Raw genomic sequence first — 17715 nt, forward strand, 5'->3', positions numbered from 1 at the left:
TAGAAATGTGTGATGGTCTGAAAGCATATTACGGTTCCAGTAATGGTCTACATGAAAGTAGGAAATGAACCTTTGTCGTAAACAGAGATTATTCTCAAGTTATAACTTTAATGTAGCAGAAATTGTTGGTTTAAAAAGTAAAAAGTGTATGCAGAAAACGTTTTCTTGGAGGAATTTGGTTTTATGTAAACGGAATTCAAGGGCATGCTGAAATAGTTTTCGATTTCTATATTTCACATTATCGCCAATAATACATCATATTACCTTAACCAAATGTAATGAAACATGACCTAATCTAACCAAATCTCTAACCTAAAGTATCCTTAACCTAACCCAACCATGGATAGAAAGTAGACAAGAGCATAAATTATAGTTCTCCCCAATCCATTCCCTTGAGCAGATCTCCCTAAGGGCAGGTTGGATAATGCAGCCAGCACCTAACTTCATGATGTTGCATATGCCTGAGTTAAACTCCAGTAGCCACTTGTTGAACCATTCTCTCAGTTTGTATAGGTCATCCACAGGGACCTGACAGCTGAGTGGACAGCGCTTCTGATTCGTAGTCCTAAGATTCCGGGTTCGATCCCCGGTGGAGGCGGAAACAAATGGGCAGTTTCATTAACCCTGATGCCCCTGTTACCTAATAGTAAATAGGTACCTGGGAGTTAGACAGCTGCTACGGGCTGCTTCCTGGGGGGGGGGGGTGTTGTAACAAAAAGGAGGCCTGGTCGAGAACCGGGCCGCGGGGACGCTAAGCCCCGAAATCATCTCAAGATAACTCCAAGAAGATATCCTGTACTTTCTTGCAGTCTTCCCCCCACACACATCCTCCTCATAATTTTTGCATAAGAAATCGTAGAAAGAGAGGTGTATATCCCACCGGGAAGATCATTTACATAGATCAGAAGGTCGTCCTGCCACCAACTCTATTATAACCCAGGTGGAAACATTCAGAGACACTAAAGTCTCCCCTCTCATTGTGACTCAGTTTTTTATGTTGCTTAGGCACTGTGTTATTGGTTGAAATACCTTTGCTTGGGGGGGGGGGGTAGAAATAGCCTAAGCTACTCTATCCCTTTGAGATGTATTTCTTTCTTGTCTCAGTAAACATACTTGAACTTGATTACCTTTGCTTTCACTGGTGCATGTTTCTACAATTTATGCGCCAGGTAACCTCCAGTGGAGGTACAATGCCAGAGGCTTTCGAACAATTCACAAACCATGCAATCTGATCTGTCGATCGGTCACAAAATTCTATTATGTGAAACAGGATATACTGTGAAAGTTCATGTATAAAACATTCGTGAATTCATTCAAATGCTTACACCATTAGTGTAAAAAAAAACCTGTAGCCAAGGAATTCGCTATTATAAAACTCTTCACATAACACGAAGCTTTTCAAATTTTCATTATTCTCGTTTCCGGGTATTGCCATCAACTATCCTAGGTTTATTTATGTTAGAACTTAGCCTGTTTTCTTAAGAAAAAAATCCATTTGGTGAGTGTATAAACTACTTGTAATAAAAGAAATATCCGAATGTCAACGTACGAGAAATGTATGTAAAACAGTCCTGTCTATCATGAATAACGAAGGAAAATCGATTATTCATTTACCTCACATTATAACCGATGTTCTTTATTGTTTTTTAAATCTATATCTATAAATTAAAATGTCTGCAAGCCTGTCTGTCTGTCTCTCAGATGTTGGAGTCCAGATGTTATTGGTTAAAGGCATTGGGTCTGGGTTGGCATATGTGAAACGAGTGCCATTTGACACGGTGCCTCTGGGACCCCCGCGGCGAATTTTGGAATAACATATTAACTGGCTTTGAATTATTTTTGCATAATTTGTTTTTGTTACTATAATGTAAAGCGTTATGCACTGATCTTTGTAACTATAATGCTTTGCCGGTAATAACCTGTGACATGAACAAATCCACAAGGGCCGTGACGAGGATTCGAACCTGCGTCCGGGAGCATTATGTGACATGTTACCCCTCTCCCCCCTTAGTGGGGGCAGGGTTCCAATCACCCATACCTCTCGGTTTCCTTTCTCATCCTAATATGCTCCATATTAAATATATACATTAATATATGAACAAAGTTATATATGATTAAAAATGAACACAAGAAAACGAAGCATCGACAGCCACAGGCAAAGGGGCACTGGGGGTTGAGGTAGTGAGATTGATTGATTGATTGATGGAAATGTAGGCACCCAAGAGGTGGCACGGGCCTGAATAGCCCGTAATATGGCAGTGAGGATGGAAAGTCCGTTGATGAAGTACCAGCCCTGAAAGTCCCGTCTCGGACTTGGTAAACAAATTCACTGTGAGGCAAGGCTTGGTAATGCTGCCTATTCAATGTGAAGAACAGATTGATTGATTGATAAAGATTAAGCCACCCAAAAGGTGGCACGGGCATGAATAGCCCGTAAGTGGTGGCCCTTTTCAGCCATCACCAGAATCAATAGATGATACTGGAGATCTGTGGAGGTGCGACTGCACCCTGTGTGACGGGAGATGTTTCCCGTGGAAGAACAGAGAATATGAAAAGCCACATGCTCTGTACATTCCTCACTTTTGTGCCTAAAATTGCCCCCGGCTAACATTATTTTCTAAGATGCTCAGAGCCGCTTCTAGCCAATATAGCAAGCTCCCGCTGTCAAAATTAAGAAAGGAACCGAATTTTGACAGAAGTCAATGAGACAGCGCATTGCTGACTGTCAGAATTTAGAGGAGATTTGCATAAACACAGCAACGGAAGTAGTGTTTTTTTAAAGAATATTGTAAAACATTATACACTGATATCATTAAAATTGGAAAACAATTATACTCATCCTAGTTTCTCTTAACAGAACAAAAACATTTTAACGACGATTCTTTTACTGAGACGTAGAGGTTCTCATCTTCCATACACAAACAACTGGACAGACAGATGAGTCCTGAACGCGTCCAAGGTCTCACTGAGAGACAGAGAGACACAGAGACAGAGATAGAGGCTCTGCAAAGAGCCCCAAACATGCCCAGGCCCTCACTAAGAGACACAGACACAGAGACAGAGATAGAGACTCTGCAAAGAGCCCCAAACATGCCCAGGGCTTCACTAAGAAACAGAGACAGAGAAAGAGGCAGAGAGACAGAGTCAGTCAGACAGGCAGAGACAAAGACAGAAAGGCGGAGACATAGAGACTTTGTCGCCCGCTGGGTATCCCAGCTAGTGTGTGTATATATATACCCACAATATATGTGTGTAGGGAGGGGGGGGGGGGTCACTGCCCCGTATAAGGAAATGAAGAGCATTCAGAGAAAATTTTTGTAAACGCCTCTAAGATGTAAAGAATGACCTGATGAGGCAAGGTGAGTGGCGCAGTCGACAGGAGGAGTGAGAGAGGGGGAGAGGGGAGGAGGAGGAGGGGTAGAGGCACCAGAGTGCCTGGCCTCCTCTAGTGCCACACTCCATTAGCTAGGGGACGGGTCGCGCGGACTCTACCCTCCCTTTCCCAACGCAAGTTGGGGAAACCCCTTCCACGTCCATACGACCCATACCTACGCCCTCCTTCCCTTGTTCCTTGCGACCCCTCGCCCTACGAGGGGTCGCGCGTGCCTACGCGCACGCTCACAGCGCCTACGAGCCTATTCCTACACCCACACGACCCGATCCCATCCACTCTAGCCATCACGCTTATCCATTCACTTATTAAATATTACAAATAGTGTTCCCTGGAGATAAGAACAGCTTAGAAAGTAGCTTTCTACGCCTCAAGTCAGTGCCAGAAGATCACTGTCAGTGCCAGGATCAACAGGTGTGTGTGTGTGTGTGTGGGGTGCCACTCTGACACTCCCCCCTCCCCACCCACCCCCACACAAACGACCTTTCCAGGGCAAGGCACTTCAAAGACAGCCTCGAGTGTCTAGCTTGGAGTGTGTCGAGTCTGGCTCCCTAGCCCAACCTCTTGCCACACACAGGTAAGCCAGGTGTGAGCTGTCACAGCTGTCCAGGTGTTTGTGACACACTTGACACTGCAGGTATGACTTGTGACACATGCTTGACACTGCAGCTATGACTTGTGACACACGCTTGACACTGTAGCTATGACTTGTGACACAAGCTTGACACTGCAGCTATGACTTGTGACACACGCTTGACACTGCAGCTATGACTTGTGACACACGCTTGACACTGCAGCTATGACTTGTGACACAAGCTTGACACTGCAGCTATGACTTGTGACACAAGCTTGACACTGCAGCTATGACTTGTGACACGCTTGACACTCCAGCTATGACTTGTGACACATGCTTGACACTGCAGCTATGACTTGTGACACACTTGACACTCCAGCTATGACTTGTGACACAAGCTTGACACTGCAGCTATGACTTGTGACACAGCTTGACACTGCAGCTATGACTTGTGACACACTTGACACTCCAGCCATGACTTGTGACACATGCTTGACACTGCAGCTATGACTTGTGACACGCTTGACACTCCAGCTATGACTTGTGACACACGCTTGACACTGTAGCTATGACTTGTGACACATGCTTGACACTGCAGCTATGACTTGTGACACATGCTTGACACTGCAGCTATGACTTGTGACACAAGCTTGACACTGCAGCTATGACTTGTGACACGCTTGACACTGCAGCTATGACTTGTGACACAAGCTTGACACTGCAGCTATGACTTGTGACACGCTTGACACTCCAGCTATGACTTGTGACACACTTGACACTCCAGCTATGACTTGTGACACATGCTTGACACTGCAGCTATGACTTGTGACACGCTTGACACTCCAGTTATGACTTGTGACACGCTTGACACTGCAGCTATGACTTGTGACACACTTGACACTCCAGCTATGACTTGTGACAAGCTTGACACTGCAGCTATGACTCGTGACACGCTTGACACTGTAATCGTGACATATGACACACTTCGGGCCCTGATAACTGATAGCTATCAGGCCTTGGGGGCCTGATAGCAAATGGGGCCTGATAGCTGAGAGGGACAGAGCTCTGGACTCGTAATTCTAGGGTCCGGGTTCGATCCCCGGTGATGGCAGACACATAATGGGCAGAGTTTCTTTCACCCTGATGCCCCTGTTAATTAGCAGTAAACAGGTACCTGGGAGTTAGACAGCTGTTTCGGGCTGCTTCCTATGTGTGTGTGTGTGTGTGTGTGTGTGTGTGTGTGTGTGTGTGTGTGTGTGTGTGTGTGTGTGTGTGTGTGTGTGTGTGTGTGTGTGAGAAAAAAATTAGTTAGTAGTTAGTATCAGTTAAGTGATTGACAGTTGAGAGGCGGGCCGAAAGAGCAGAACTCAACCCCCGCAAACACAACTAGGTGACACACTTGACACTTTACTCTTGACACACTTGACACTATACTCGTGACACACTTGACACTATACTCGTGACACACTTGACACTAAACACTTGAACAGTGAGACATGTGATCACTGAGTTTGCACTTAACAATGCTTGCATTTATCGAGTCTCGGCTCCCGGGCCCCGCCTCTTAATCTATTATGAAGCCTCTTCGATCCACACTATTTTCACCCGTCTTGTGTCTCGCCTATTAAAAATAAATTGTGTTCGGACTTGTAAATTTATTTTCAAAGTATTTTATATGCTGTGGTCATGTCCCCCTGTGTATCGTCAACATCCCAGAATTGTGAAATTTAGTTCTAATAGCGTGTCCCCCATATCCCAAGCCCCATATCTTGGGGGATAACCTGAGATAATATTCATCAAGTACTTAAGTGCACGAAACCCGTGCATCCTTTCTCAGTCGTAACAGCACAGTCCGTGTTTATTAAACAGTTTACGAACTCTTAAGCACTACGAGGTCACCCATAACAATAACATAGGCAGTGCGACCTCGTAGAGTTTCAAAACACAGCAACTGTTTAGTAAATAAAGATTATACCCTGCCGTAACTGTGTACTGTGAAGATGTATGAGTCTAGTAAATGCTTCGTGAATCCCCACCCTTCATTCCAGCTGTTTTAGATTCAACAACTCGGAACAAAAAAGTTGCAAGTAGCACGGGCTATGGTGAGCCCGTAGTGGACTTAGCTGGCACAGGAGCGGGGCTGTAACTTGTGCTTGACTCCCATATCCGAGACTTTATGTGTTGGGGACTAGTCTAGTGTATCTATATCCCAGTCCTATAGCTTAGGTACTAACCTGGCGCTTCAAAATCCCAGGGGCCAGATTCACGAAGCAGTTACGCACTCACTTACGAACTTGTACATCTTTTCTCAATTTTTGGCGGCTTTGTTTACAATTATTAAACAGTTAATAAACTCCGAAGCACCAGGAGGCTGTTTATAACCATAACAACAGTTGATTGGCAAGTTTTCATGCTTGTAAACTGTTTAATAAAAGTAAATTAAGCCGTCAATAATTGAGGAAAGATGTACAGGTTCGTAAGTACTTGCGTAACTGCTTCGTGGATCTGGCCCCAGCCCTATAGCTTAGGTACCAACTTGGTGCTTCAAAATCCCAGCCCTACAGCTTGGGTACCAGCCTTGTGTTCCCATTTTTCCAGCCATGTATTTCGGGTACTAACCTTGTGTCAAATCTCAGAACCTTTCTTGAGTTGCTGCGTTGACTTGAGGTGGCGTGGGTCGACGCTGGTGACACACAAGGCTGTAATGGCCTTATTAAGAGGCAGCAAGTCCTCTGCATGACACAGAGGAAGGACTGCTGCCTCATGCCTCTTCTCAATGACGCACTCTCTCTCGTTACTATTCCCCGAGGCATCTTGCTCTTTAGTTTTGCTTCCTAAGACCCTTTTACTGAACCTTCGGAAAGGTTATTGGAGAGATGCGACAACATTTTCTGTTGCCTCGGATTACTTTAGTCTCCCTTTCTACCTCCTCTAGAATGTCCTTAATCCCAGAGTGTTTTTTTTTTACCTTTGAGCCGTTTTCTTCCATCCTAACACCTCTCCTATTTGTTCTAAGTATCGCTAAGCACTCTGACGCAGTTAGGGCTCGTTCCGTAAGAATGACGGTATTAATTTCCCTCGCTGTCTAATCAATTTTGAGTGAATAATGAGCCCAGTGTCTGTGGTTCATCATTTCCTCTTAGCCTTGTTAGTGGGAATTCACGTGTGGGCGGGTGTGGGCGGGGTTGGGACGGGTAAAAGAGGGCGGGTGTGGAGGGCAGAAGGGTAGGTGTGGGTGTAGGGGGAAAAAAAGAACACATGTGAAACACATATACATGCAAGAGAGGAGGAGGAGAGCAACACTGTGAGAACGATATAGCACGTAAGGCCAAGGATCAGCCTGAGTGACACATATGTCAGGAGGAACTTCTTCAGTTTAAGAGTCGTAAATAGATGGAGCGGACTTGATGAAGATGGTAAAACCTGATTGCTACACAAATTCAAACGTAAATATGATAAGAAAAAACATGAAAATAGTCATTACATTTAATTACGGGGGTGTAATTACACACACACACACACACACACACACACACACACTAAGGAATCCTTCAGAACCTTGTATATCACATATGTAAGGCCAATCCTGGAGTATGCGGCCCCAGCATGGAGCCCGTACCTTGTCAACCACAAGACGAAGCTGGAAAAAGTTCAGAGGTATGAAACTAGGCTAATCCTTGAACTAAGAGGCATGAGCTTTGAAGAAAGGCTGCGTGAACTGCACCTCACGTTGCCGGAAGACAGAAGAGCTCGGGGAGACATGATAACCACATACAAAATTTTCAGGGAATTGACAGGGAAGACGAAGATGGATTATTTAACTCGGGTGGAACACGCACAAGGGGACACAGGTGGAAGCTGAGTACCCAAATGAGCCACAGAGACATTAGAAAGAACTTTCTCAGCATCAGAGTAGTTAGTAAATGGTTATCACTAGGAAGTGATGTGGTGGAGGCTGACTCCATACACAGTTTCAAATGTAGATATGATAGAGCTCGAGAAGCTCAGGAATCAGTACACCAGTAGATTGACGGTTGAGAGGCGGGACCAAAGAGCCAGAGCTCAACCCCCGCAAGCACAACTAGGCGAGTACACACACACACACACACACACGCGGGAAAAAGCATCTAGAAATAGATGCCACCATCTAACCTATTTCCGTAGGTAAATATTTACCAGATAACATCAGCCGTGCGTGTTAAACTGGCAAACATTCATGCAGCTCTCAGGCACCTGACTAACGATGCTATCACCTCTAGAACACATCGCTCGCGATTGGAACACGTACTTGGAGGGGGACTAGACAATCCCCGTAACTTATAACATACAAAGGCTGAGTGAAATAGACCTCACTTCACTAGAATATAAATTATCAAAAGGCACCAAGCCATGAAGGCTATATAGCTACTACACCGTAAAAGTAGAAATGAAAGCGGAGAAATGATTACGACATATACGATTCTTAGAAACTTTGTTCAATTTAACCAGGAGCTGATGCAAGTACATATAGTTGACTATATGTATGTGAAAACACACATCCTGTGTGTGTATGCGTGTGTGTGCGTGGTCTCGCGGCTGAGTGGACAGCCTTTCGCACTGGTGCGCCTATTCACCTAGCAGTAAATAGATACCTGGGAGTTAAACAGCTGTTACGGGCTGCTTCCTGGGCATGTGTGTGTGTGTTAGAGAGAAATAAATGTAGTAGACATACTAGAGGAAAGTAGATTGGTTAGATAGGCGGAGTCCAACAGCTAAAAGTTCGATTTTGCAAACACACACACAGAGTAAATGCAAATAGTAAATACACACACACACACACACATATACCCAGTTACCAATTTTTATCACTCATTGATTTTATACCTTCACTTATAATTTTGAAACACTATAGTTTTGTAATATATTACGCACCTAATACCCTTCCAGTGGGGGGTCGGGGGAGGGGGATGGAAAGTGCTCCAGTAGCGCTGTAAATATATGTTCTTGAATTTACCTAATTTATGTTCTTAGATTACCGGTATAAATCGAACACGAGCATGAACGGAAGAAAGTGGAATAAGAACCCACCGAGAGAGAAAAACACCTAAGATATTTAAATATTTCTCGGTCATTCATACAAATAAATAACGTAATGGAATACGCTAGGCGTCCAAGAGTAAACATGACCGCGTGTGTTTGTTTACCAAAGCATTGCAGGTCAGTTTGTACATGAAATTATTCTGCATTTGTAAATTGTTTGACATATTTACGTTCTTTACATATATTAGGTAATATATATTAGTATACATATCAAATTTGTGTCATAGGGGCCGCTCGAGACCCAATTATATGTTCTGAGTGGGATTGAATTCTGATATCTGGATTTCTCATAAACACTCATTACCCCAATGTTTATTCAACCAGTCCTCCTACAAAGAACGTCGCTTTTCGATCGTTTGCGTACGATCCAGTATGTCCGAAAACCAGTACGAATACATATCACTTTGAAGCGCCGTGAGAACAGAGTGGGGAACAGTGGCCGACTAACTTGAACCATCGAGAATCGAACGCAAGAAGCGAGTTAGTCGCTCAACCGATACTCTAATCCATATCCGATAAAACTTCACATATAAAATGCAATTTTCGGAATTTAATCGAACTTCTTCACATGCTTGCCCGACTCCAGCGCGGCTGTATTGTCTCAGAAAGGTTTATGTTTACTCTGCTAGTATCGTTATATATGTTCTGAATGTCAGTTATAGCGTTCAGGTTTATTTCTGTATGTGTTGATATATTATATATATATATATATATATATATATATATATATATATATATATATATATATATATATATATATATATATATATATATATATATATATATAATCACTTTCCTCAGAGGGTAAGCTGCAATTCTATTAATTGTGAAGACACGTGGCATACACACACACACACAAAGTAGCGCCATATTAATATGTGCAAGCATCCCCTTTCTCTTCCTGCGAAGTGTCTGTTTTTGAATATTCAAATATTCAAACAGGGATAACGGTATTAACCGTAACTAACTTAAACTGCTACAACTGGTGTGTGTCCCAGTAGATCGACGTCAAAAAGTTTTTGCCTTCTTGCCAGCACTAAATTCGTTCGACGACCTTTTATTTGAATCAATATTTTATCGGCAGGGCGGTTGGACTGAAGGTCAGTCCGTTAAAATGTCAGGTATGATTACAGGAACATTTGCCTGGAAGAGGGGCTAATGAGGCGTCTCCCAGGAATATTAGACTAGGCTAGGATAGGTCTGGTTAGGGTAGAATAGGGTATGCTATGCCAGGGCCAGGCCAGGCCAGGCCAGGCCAGACCAAGCCAGGTTAGGCCTCATTGGCATCACGTAAACACACATAAACATTGGATTAATTTTATATGTATTAGTAAATGTTATAAGGGCATATTCGCTTTTATATTTTTAATATTATACAAAGGTTATATTTTTGCGAGGCGCGCATTATTATATTTATTTTGGCTAAGACCAACATTTTATTGTCATATAACAAAACAGTTGAATCAAATTTCATATTAACTTTAAAACAATAATTGGACTTGAAAAATGTTTAAATTCGTGATGTTTTAGTAGTAGTTTATATAAAAAACTGAAGTATTTCTTTAAATTGTAATATATGGTATATTTATAGAATTTTGTAGATATCGATTCAATAAAAAAATATTAGTTTACTTCCTCTTAGACCACTTTGATAGTTAGCTAGATATTTCAGATGGTCTGAGAGTATATTACGGTTTGAATAATAGTAAACTTGCAAACAGGTAAGTGAATCTATTTCTGAAACAGAGAATATGCTCAAGTTTTAATTGCATTGAATTATAAATTTTGGGTTTCAGTTATAAAAAGATTATGGTAAATTCGTTTTCTTTTATAAATTCTCATGTATGGGTTTTCTTTAATATAAAATTCTAGGGGATATTCAAATAGTTTTGAATTAAATATTTCACATGTTTGAGAATAATAACGAAACTGATATGGCCTCACAAATGCTATGAGGTTACACTCTCCCTAGCAACTTCTCTTGATTTACCTTAGTTTGCTCTACACTCTACATCATTAGGGTTTGTGATGGTTCCCAGCGTTGATGGGTTGCCATTGGTTCTTAGCATTGAGACTCTGATGACCATTTGGAACAGGTCTAACCACACGAGATTACATTAGGTTTCTGGCTTCATTCACGAACCTAATAACATCAAGAACTAACTGACCAACTTGCAAATATCCTTCAAAACTGAGAACAGGTCAGGATTGACGTCTGTTTGCAATGTACACACAAAGTTAACCAGCAAAGCCATATCTTTCAAGGACATTACTACACGGGTGAAGTTTGTTGCTACGGTAATACACCGTGAGGCTACTCCATGTGGTGGGGTTAGTTCCGTGAGCGTGGTAGTGGTGTAAAGTCCTTATACGAGGCTTTGTCTTCCATTGACATTATTGAATCCCCAGCTGGCGCCCCGAAGCCTCGGGAGCTCACCAGAATAGTCGTTACCGTAAGAGTCGAGTCCTGTTTCGTATTAATCAATACCTGTCACAGAGGGAGGATAGAAATAGCCTTAGCTAATCTATTTTTTTTTAGATATCCTTTATCATCTCAATAAACGTACTTGAATACCTGTCTCGCTTCCTCGTCTTTCCACTATTTCCATTTCTTCTGCATTTTATATAATCATTAAATTGAATGAAATCTAATAAAATTAATAATCAGATAAGTATAATATTGGGGGTCCAGTTCTCACGAATGAATAATATCTAGTGACGTAATCATTCTTGGCGAATCTTATTGGCTGTTGACAGTAGCTTATAGACCAATCAGCTGTTACAGGAGGCAATTGCTCTAGATATTTTTAGCCACCTCGTAAAAAAGTAATGCGCCTTGCTTCTTTTTGTTTAATGTTGTTGCTGGATATTTTTGAATTGTTTGTTGGGCGTTTTTGGGAATTTTATTGATGGCCGTTGTGCATTTTTTCTTGTTTTTGTTGAGAATGGGAAATTCCTTTGGAATGTGGGAAATTCCTTTGGAATGTGGGAAATTCCTTATAAAATGTGAGAAATTCCTTTGAGAATGTGGGAAATTCCTTAGAAAATGTGGGAAATTCCTTAGAAAATGTGGGAAATTCCTTAGAAAATGTGGGAAATACATCACTGAGGCATCTCTGATTGCAACGAATCCCTCTCTCTGCAACGAATAGGGTTGGCCCCCCCATATAGTCCGTTGAATCGAGATTGCACATATATATACCCATATATATATATATAAATTACTAAGAACCATATCACGTATAATAACATTTCATTCACCACAAACCACACAAGCAGCAGCTCTACCAACTGAGCCACCAACACCCACAATAGTGTGGGGTTCCATCCTCATATCCCAAGTGCTTTATATCCTAGCATTGCAAAACAGAATCTCTCTCACCAGGGTTTGACTTTACGTTTCTTGAAGATCAAGAAACAACTCGAAGATAATTCTCAAAGCAGCAAAGGTATACAATTGCAAGAGAAGATCTTCAAGGATGTAGTAATCTGTTCTAGATATGATTTTAAGCTTTACACACAGGAGGAGAATCGTCCTCTAGGATCTAATAAAGTGTTATAGAATAATACCAATAAAACAGAAGATTGGATTTTTAATTGATTTCGTTGTGCTTTTGTTACTCATTTCTAGTTTTTTTGTTCATGTGAAGACCGTATGTGTACTCACCTAATTGTACTCACCTTATTTTCTGTGTGTGTGTGTACTCACCTAGTTGTGCTTGCGGGGGTTGAGCTCTGCTCTTGTATAGTTGAATAACAACTTTCAACCATGAGGTTGAAAGTTCGTTTGACTACTGCTAGGATTTGGTTGGATTTTTGCCTGCACCTCCCACTTGTTGTGCCCAACCACTTGGGCTGGACGATAGAACGACGGTCTCACTTCATGCAGGTCGGCGCTCAATCCCCGACCGTCTACAAGTGGTTGGGCACCATTCCTTCCCCCACCCGTCCCACTCAAATCCTTATATCCTGACCCCTTCCCAGTGCTATATAGTGGTAATGGCTTCGTGCTTTCCCCCCTGATAATTCCCTCCCTCGCATCGCTCCTGTGCCAGGTAAGTCCACTACGGGCTCACCATAGCCCGTGCTACTTGCCTCGCTCCTGTGCCAGGTAAGTTACGGGCTCACCGTTGTTGTTGTTATAGATTCAGCTACTCGGAACAAGTTCCAAGTAGCACGGGCTATGGTGAGCCCGTAACTCATCCCTCCCTCCCACGTGTTGTGCAACTTTCAGTGATTGATGGATCAAGACTCCTAGATCTATTTCTTCATCAATCAGCTGCATGATGGTAATGGTGTTGTTGGTATGTTGTGATCCTCATCGTTATCCCCTAACATGTCAAGTCTTACATATTTTATAATTGAAAATCATTGACCAGTTGTCAGCCCAATTGTGGGGCTCAGGTAAGCTCTTTGTAAGAGCTCAATATTATTTTCGCTTCCTACTCGACTATAGATCTTACAACCCACCAAACACACACCGAAACTACGACGTTGGTACAACGTTCGAACAAGTTTTAGCACCACCTAACCAGTTATAACAATCAATATAGCAAGTTGTAACAACGTTCTAATACGTCATAAACACGTTAAGCCAAGATGTAACAACTTTATTACAAGTTGTAACAAGCGGAAAATTGTGACAGTTTCGGTTTGTGTTTCCAGGGAGGTGCCGTCTGTGAACATGAAAAGTGAGACCAATTCAATCGGTGTTCAACTATTGCAAGCACAATCAAGCGAGTTCATACAAACACCAAGAATTTGAAACATTAATGGCAAGCAATCGAAAAAAACCCACATAAACACGGCTGAAGGAGAATGAACACATAGTGAAGTATATATATATCTACAGCTTCCACCATCGGAATAAAATCAAACATCGACATTTTCTACCATAACAACACATACAAAAGCACCGAATCACCTTCTGTGGTTGAGTGTTCAATAAACCCTTGAACTATATGTTTAACACTTCCCTAACCCTGTCCATGGAGGACAGAAGAAAATGTATATATGCTGGTTAGCATTGTAAATGTGTGGCCACGTCTGTGGTAGAATAATAATAATAATAATAATAATAATAATAAAAACACTTAATTACCCATCAACTACAGTGGATACGTGTAATGGACTGCCCTCCTGTCAAGTAGAAAGGCAGTCCCGATACAGCAACTGACTGGTTACAGCCCTGTAGTTCCCCCCCACACGTGAATCACCACCACCACCAAACAACCCCCACACAGGTATAGATTCACGATCAATACTTCCAATTACCACGACAAGAGATATGGGACAACCGGACGGGCCATTACTGACTGCCGGCACCTGCTCTAGTATTGACCTTCATGAGTGGTGACCAGAGGGCACGGGAGGTCAATATGTACTTGAAATGTGAGGATAAGATGATGCTGGGGTATGAGTAAAGGAACGCTGTCCAACAAGGGGGGCCATCGGGGATCGAACTCAGACCCTGTGAAAAAAGCGAAGTCGTCGTCGGGGGTGACCGAAGATCATTATAACCACCGTGCGTTCAATAGGTTGATGATTGATGAAGCTTAAGTTACTCAGGTGGTGGCATGGGCATGAATAGCCCCTTAAGTTTTCAGGTGTGCACTACAATATTCTGTAGTGCACAACCCCATTACATGAAGATAATATTGTCAAACATTTTAAGACCAAAAAACAAAAAAAATCCGGTCAACTGCAAATTTCTGCGATAATAAAGATATGTGGGTATATATTTTAATGCTGTTGTGAATTAAAATAAAATAATGGAGATTCTTGCGTGGGTCTTGTGTCTTTGGCTGACTCGCTCATTTGACTTATTCATTTGATAAATGGGATTCACATGAATCAGATGAGTGTGATTCACATTTTGGCTTCAGTAAGATTACACCCCGATGTGTGTGTGTATATGTGTGTGTGTGTGTGTGTGTGTGTGTGTGTGTGTGTGTGTGTGTGTGTGTGTGTGTGTGTGTGTGTGTGTGTGTGTTACAATTCCTGTGCGTTGGTAAATCTTTCCGATAGTTCTGTTTTGATTTTAACACCACATGACACTGCCCGACTTAAAGAGCTGCAGGAGCTCTCCATGCCGGTGACTTTCTATTGGCAATCCTCCAATGGATAACAATTTGCATTGTTATGCAAATGTTCATGTGATCTGTCCTGTATTTCACCGCAATGTAAACATATCCGTTGTTCTTGTGAAATCTGTGAGCATCTTTCCGTTGTTCTTCTGAAACCTGTGAACCATCTTTCCGTTTTTTATGGGCGTCCAAACTTGAACAATGTCTAAAGAGGGTCAGAAGGATTTAAGAAGAAAGCTAGCATCTTAAGAGACATAAAGGATATAAAGATGCCAGAAAACACAAAGATGGAAGGAAAGAACACACACACACACACATGATATGTGTGTGTGTGTGTGTGTATGCACCAATATCGCGCACCAATATGATTGCATGCATCAACAAATACGGATTGCAACTCCTCTCTCGCAAAGCTTGCATGTTCCATCTCTGTGGCCACCTCGTATAGGCAAACTTTATCCTCGTGTTTACCTTTAATCAGTTACGAGCGAGAGTTCTTTTGCTCCCAAAGCCCGGGGGCTTGGAGGCCTCAGCCTGGCTTATGATAATTCAAAAAGGCTTTGCTTTGAGTCAGTTTTAGCTGACTTCTACATTTTACTACAATGTTTCTCAGCCAAACAGAAATTCTATTGTGTGTTTTTTTTTAAGTAATTTAACCTTAACTGCCGGATGTGAATTGCGAAAGAGGAGACCCACGCATACACGGAGGGTCAGGAAGAGCTGTCACGTCAAGAGGTGTCACGTCAAGAGATGTCACGTCAAGAGATGTCAGGAAGAAATGACAGTCACGTCAGGAGGAAGCTAGACAGTGTGACCAAGAGTGAGAGATATATATACACACACACACACACACACACACGCTGATTTAGTCACTAGTGTCCCAGCGATTCTCAGTCTCTTTCTGTCTCATTCCACCCATTTTCCAATCACGTTCTCACCTGTGGACCCCCCCTAAAGAGCATGTTCTCTCATTTGGAACCCTACGAACACCCTACGCTCCCTTCTCCTCTTCTCTTAAATGTTTGTCAACAAATGCACGTGTCAGAAACTCTATATTTGTATTCTCGGTTAAACCCGCCTGTAAATGAACGTTCATTCATGTCAACCCATTCATAAGAGGGTCTTATGAATGGGGGTTATGTCCATATTATTTTTTTTTAAAGAACTTTCCAACACGTTAGAACAAGGAAATTAATCTTGAGTTCTTTAATGATGTTGACCAGACCACACACTAGAAATTGAAGGGACGACGACGTTTCGGTCCGTCCTGGACCATTCTCAAGTCGATTCGATTCTTTAATGATATTTTTATTTGCTTCTCGTAGCTCGCCCTTCTTGGCCTTTCGGTATAGTTCTGTGTACTTATTATTTTTATTATTATTATTATTTTTATTATTAGTCATTTTGAATACTGATGTGGTTTTTATTTTTTTTGCTTCCATTTTTATTTTTTCATTAACATCTTGATTTTTTAACCTTGTTTTTATACTTATTTTGTATATGATATGATTATCATTATTGGCATTAGACACTTCACAAATATATATATTGATGACTAGTAATATTATTTGGAATTTATAAATTTGAAGTATTTTAACCTCAGTTGTTGTTTCATGAATTTTATACAGGTGAGACAAGGTCAACATGGCTACAGGTACACAGGTCAGACAAGGTCAACATGGCTACAGGTACACAGGTCAGACAAAGGTCAACATAGCTACAGGTACACAGGTCAGACAAAGGTCAACATAGCTACAGGAACACAGGTCAGACAAAGGTCAACATGGCTACAGGTACACAGGTCAGACAAAGGTCAACATAGCTACAGGTACACAGGTCAGACAAAGGTCAACATAGCTACAGGAACACAGGTCAGACAAAGGTCAACATGGCTACAGGTACACAGGTCAGACAAAGGTCAACATAGCTACAGGAACACAGGTCAGACAAAGGTCAACATGGCTACAGGTACACAGGTCAGACAAAGGTCAACATAGCTACAGGTACACAGGTCAGACAAAGGTCAACATAGCTACAGGTACACAGGTCAGACAAAGGTCAACATAGCTACAGGTACACAGGTCAGACAAAGGTCAACATGGCTACAGGTACACAGGTCAGACAAAGGTCAACATGGCTACAGGTAACGTGAACACAAAGGTACAGTACACGTTTGCAACAAGCAAGACGTGCCTAAATAACTGATGGGCTCACCAAAAATAGCAACACTGATATTTTATTCAGAGATAAAAGCCAAGATTTATTCCCAAGTTCCCTTCGTTGGGAACTTTGATCAGTCCTGTGAATACTTGTCCCATGCTTTGTCGAAGGTTTGTGGGTGGTTATCTTGAGATGAGGTTATCTTGAGATGATTTCGGGGCTTTTTAGTGTCCCCGCGGCCCGGTCCTCGACCAGGCCTCCACCCCCCAGGAAGCAGCCCGTGACAGCTGACTAACACCCAGGTACCTATTTTACTGCTAGGTAACAGGGGCATAGGGTGAAAGAAGCTCTGCCCATTGTTTCTCGCCGGCGCCTGAGATCGAACCCAGGACCACAGGATCACAAGTCCAGCGTGCTGTCCGCTC

The 17715-nt window shown here is 42.2% G+C and overlaps 1 protein-coding gene across 2 annotated transcripts in view; it reads left to right on the top strand.

Moving 5' to 3' along the window:
* Nucleotides 1–3440: 3440 nt before the first annotated feature.
* LOC123762146 (transmembrane protein 45B) overlaps nt 3441–17715 on the top strand; it is a 50863-nt gene continuing 36588 nt past the window's right edge. Inside the window, exon 1 of one of the 2 annotated variants that reach the window (XM_045748519.2) lies at nt 3441–3968. The gene's annotated coding sequence lies outside the window, so the exon portion shown is untranslated. The remainder of the gene's footprint in view (nt 3969–17715) is intronic. The other variant, XM_045748521.2, reaches the window with a different exon arrangement.

The sequence above is a fragment of the Procambarus clarkii genome, chromosome 34 (genome assembly GCF_040958095.1).
Source record: "Procambarus clarkii isolate CNS0578487 chromosome 34, FALCON_Pclarkii_2.0, whole genome shotgun sequence".
NCBI classification, from domain to species: domain Eukaryota; kingdom Metazoa; phylum Arthropoda; class Malacostraca; order Decapoda; family Cambaridae; genus Procambarus; species Procambarus clarkii.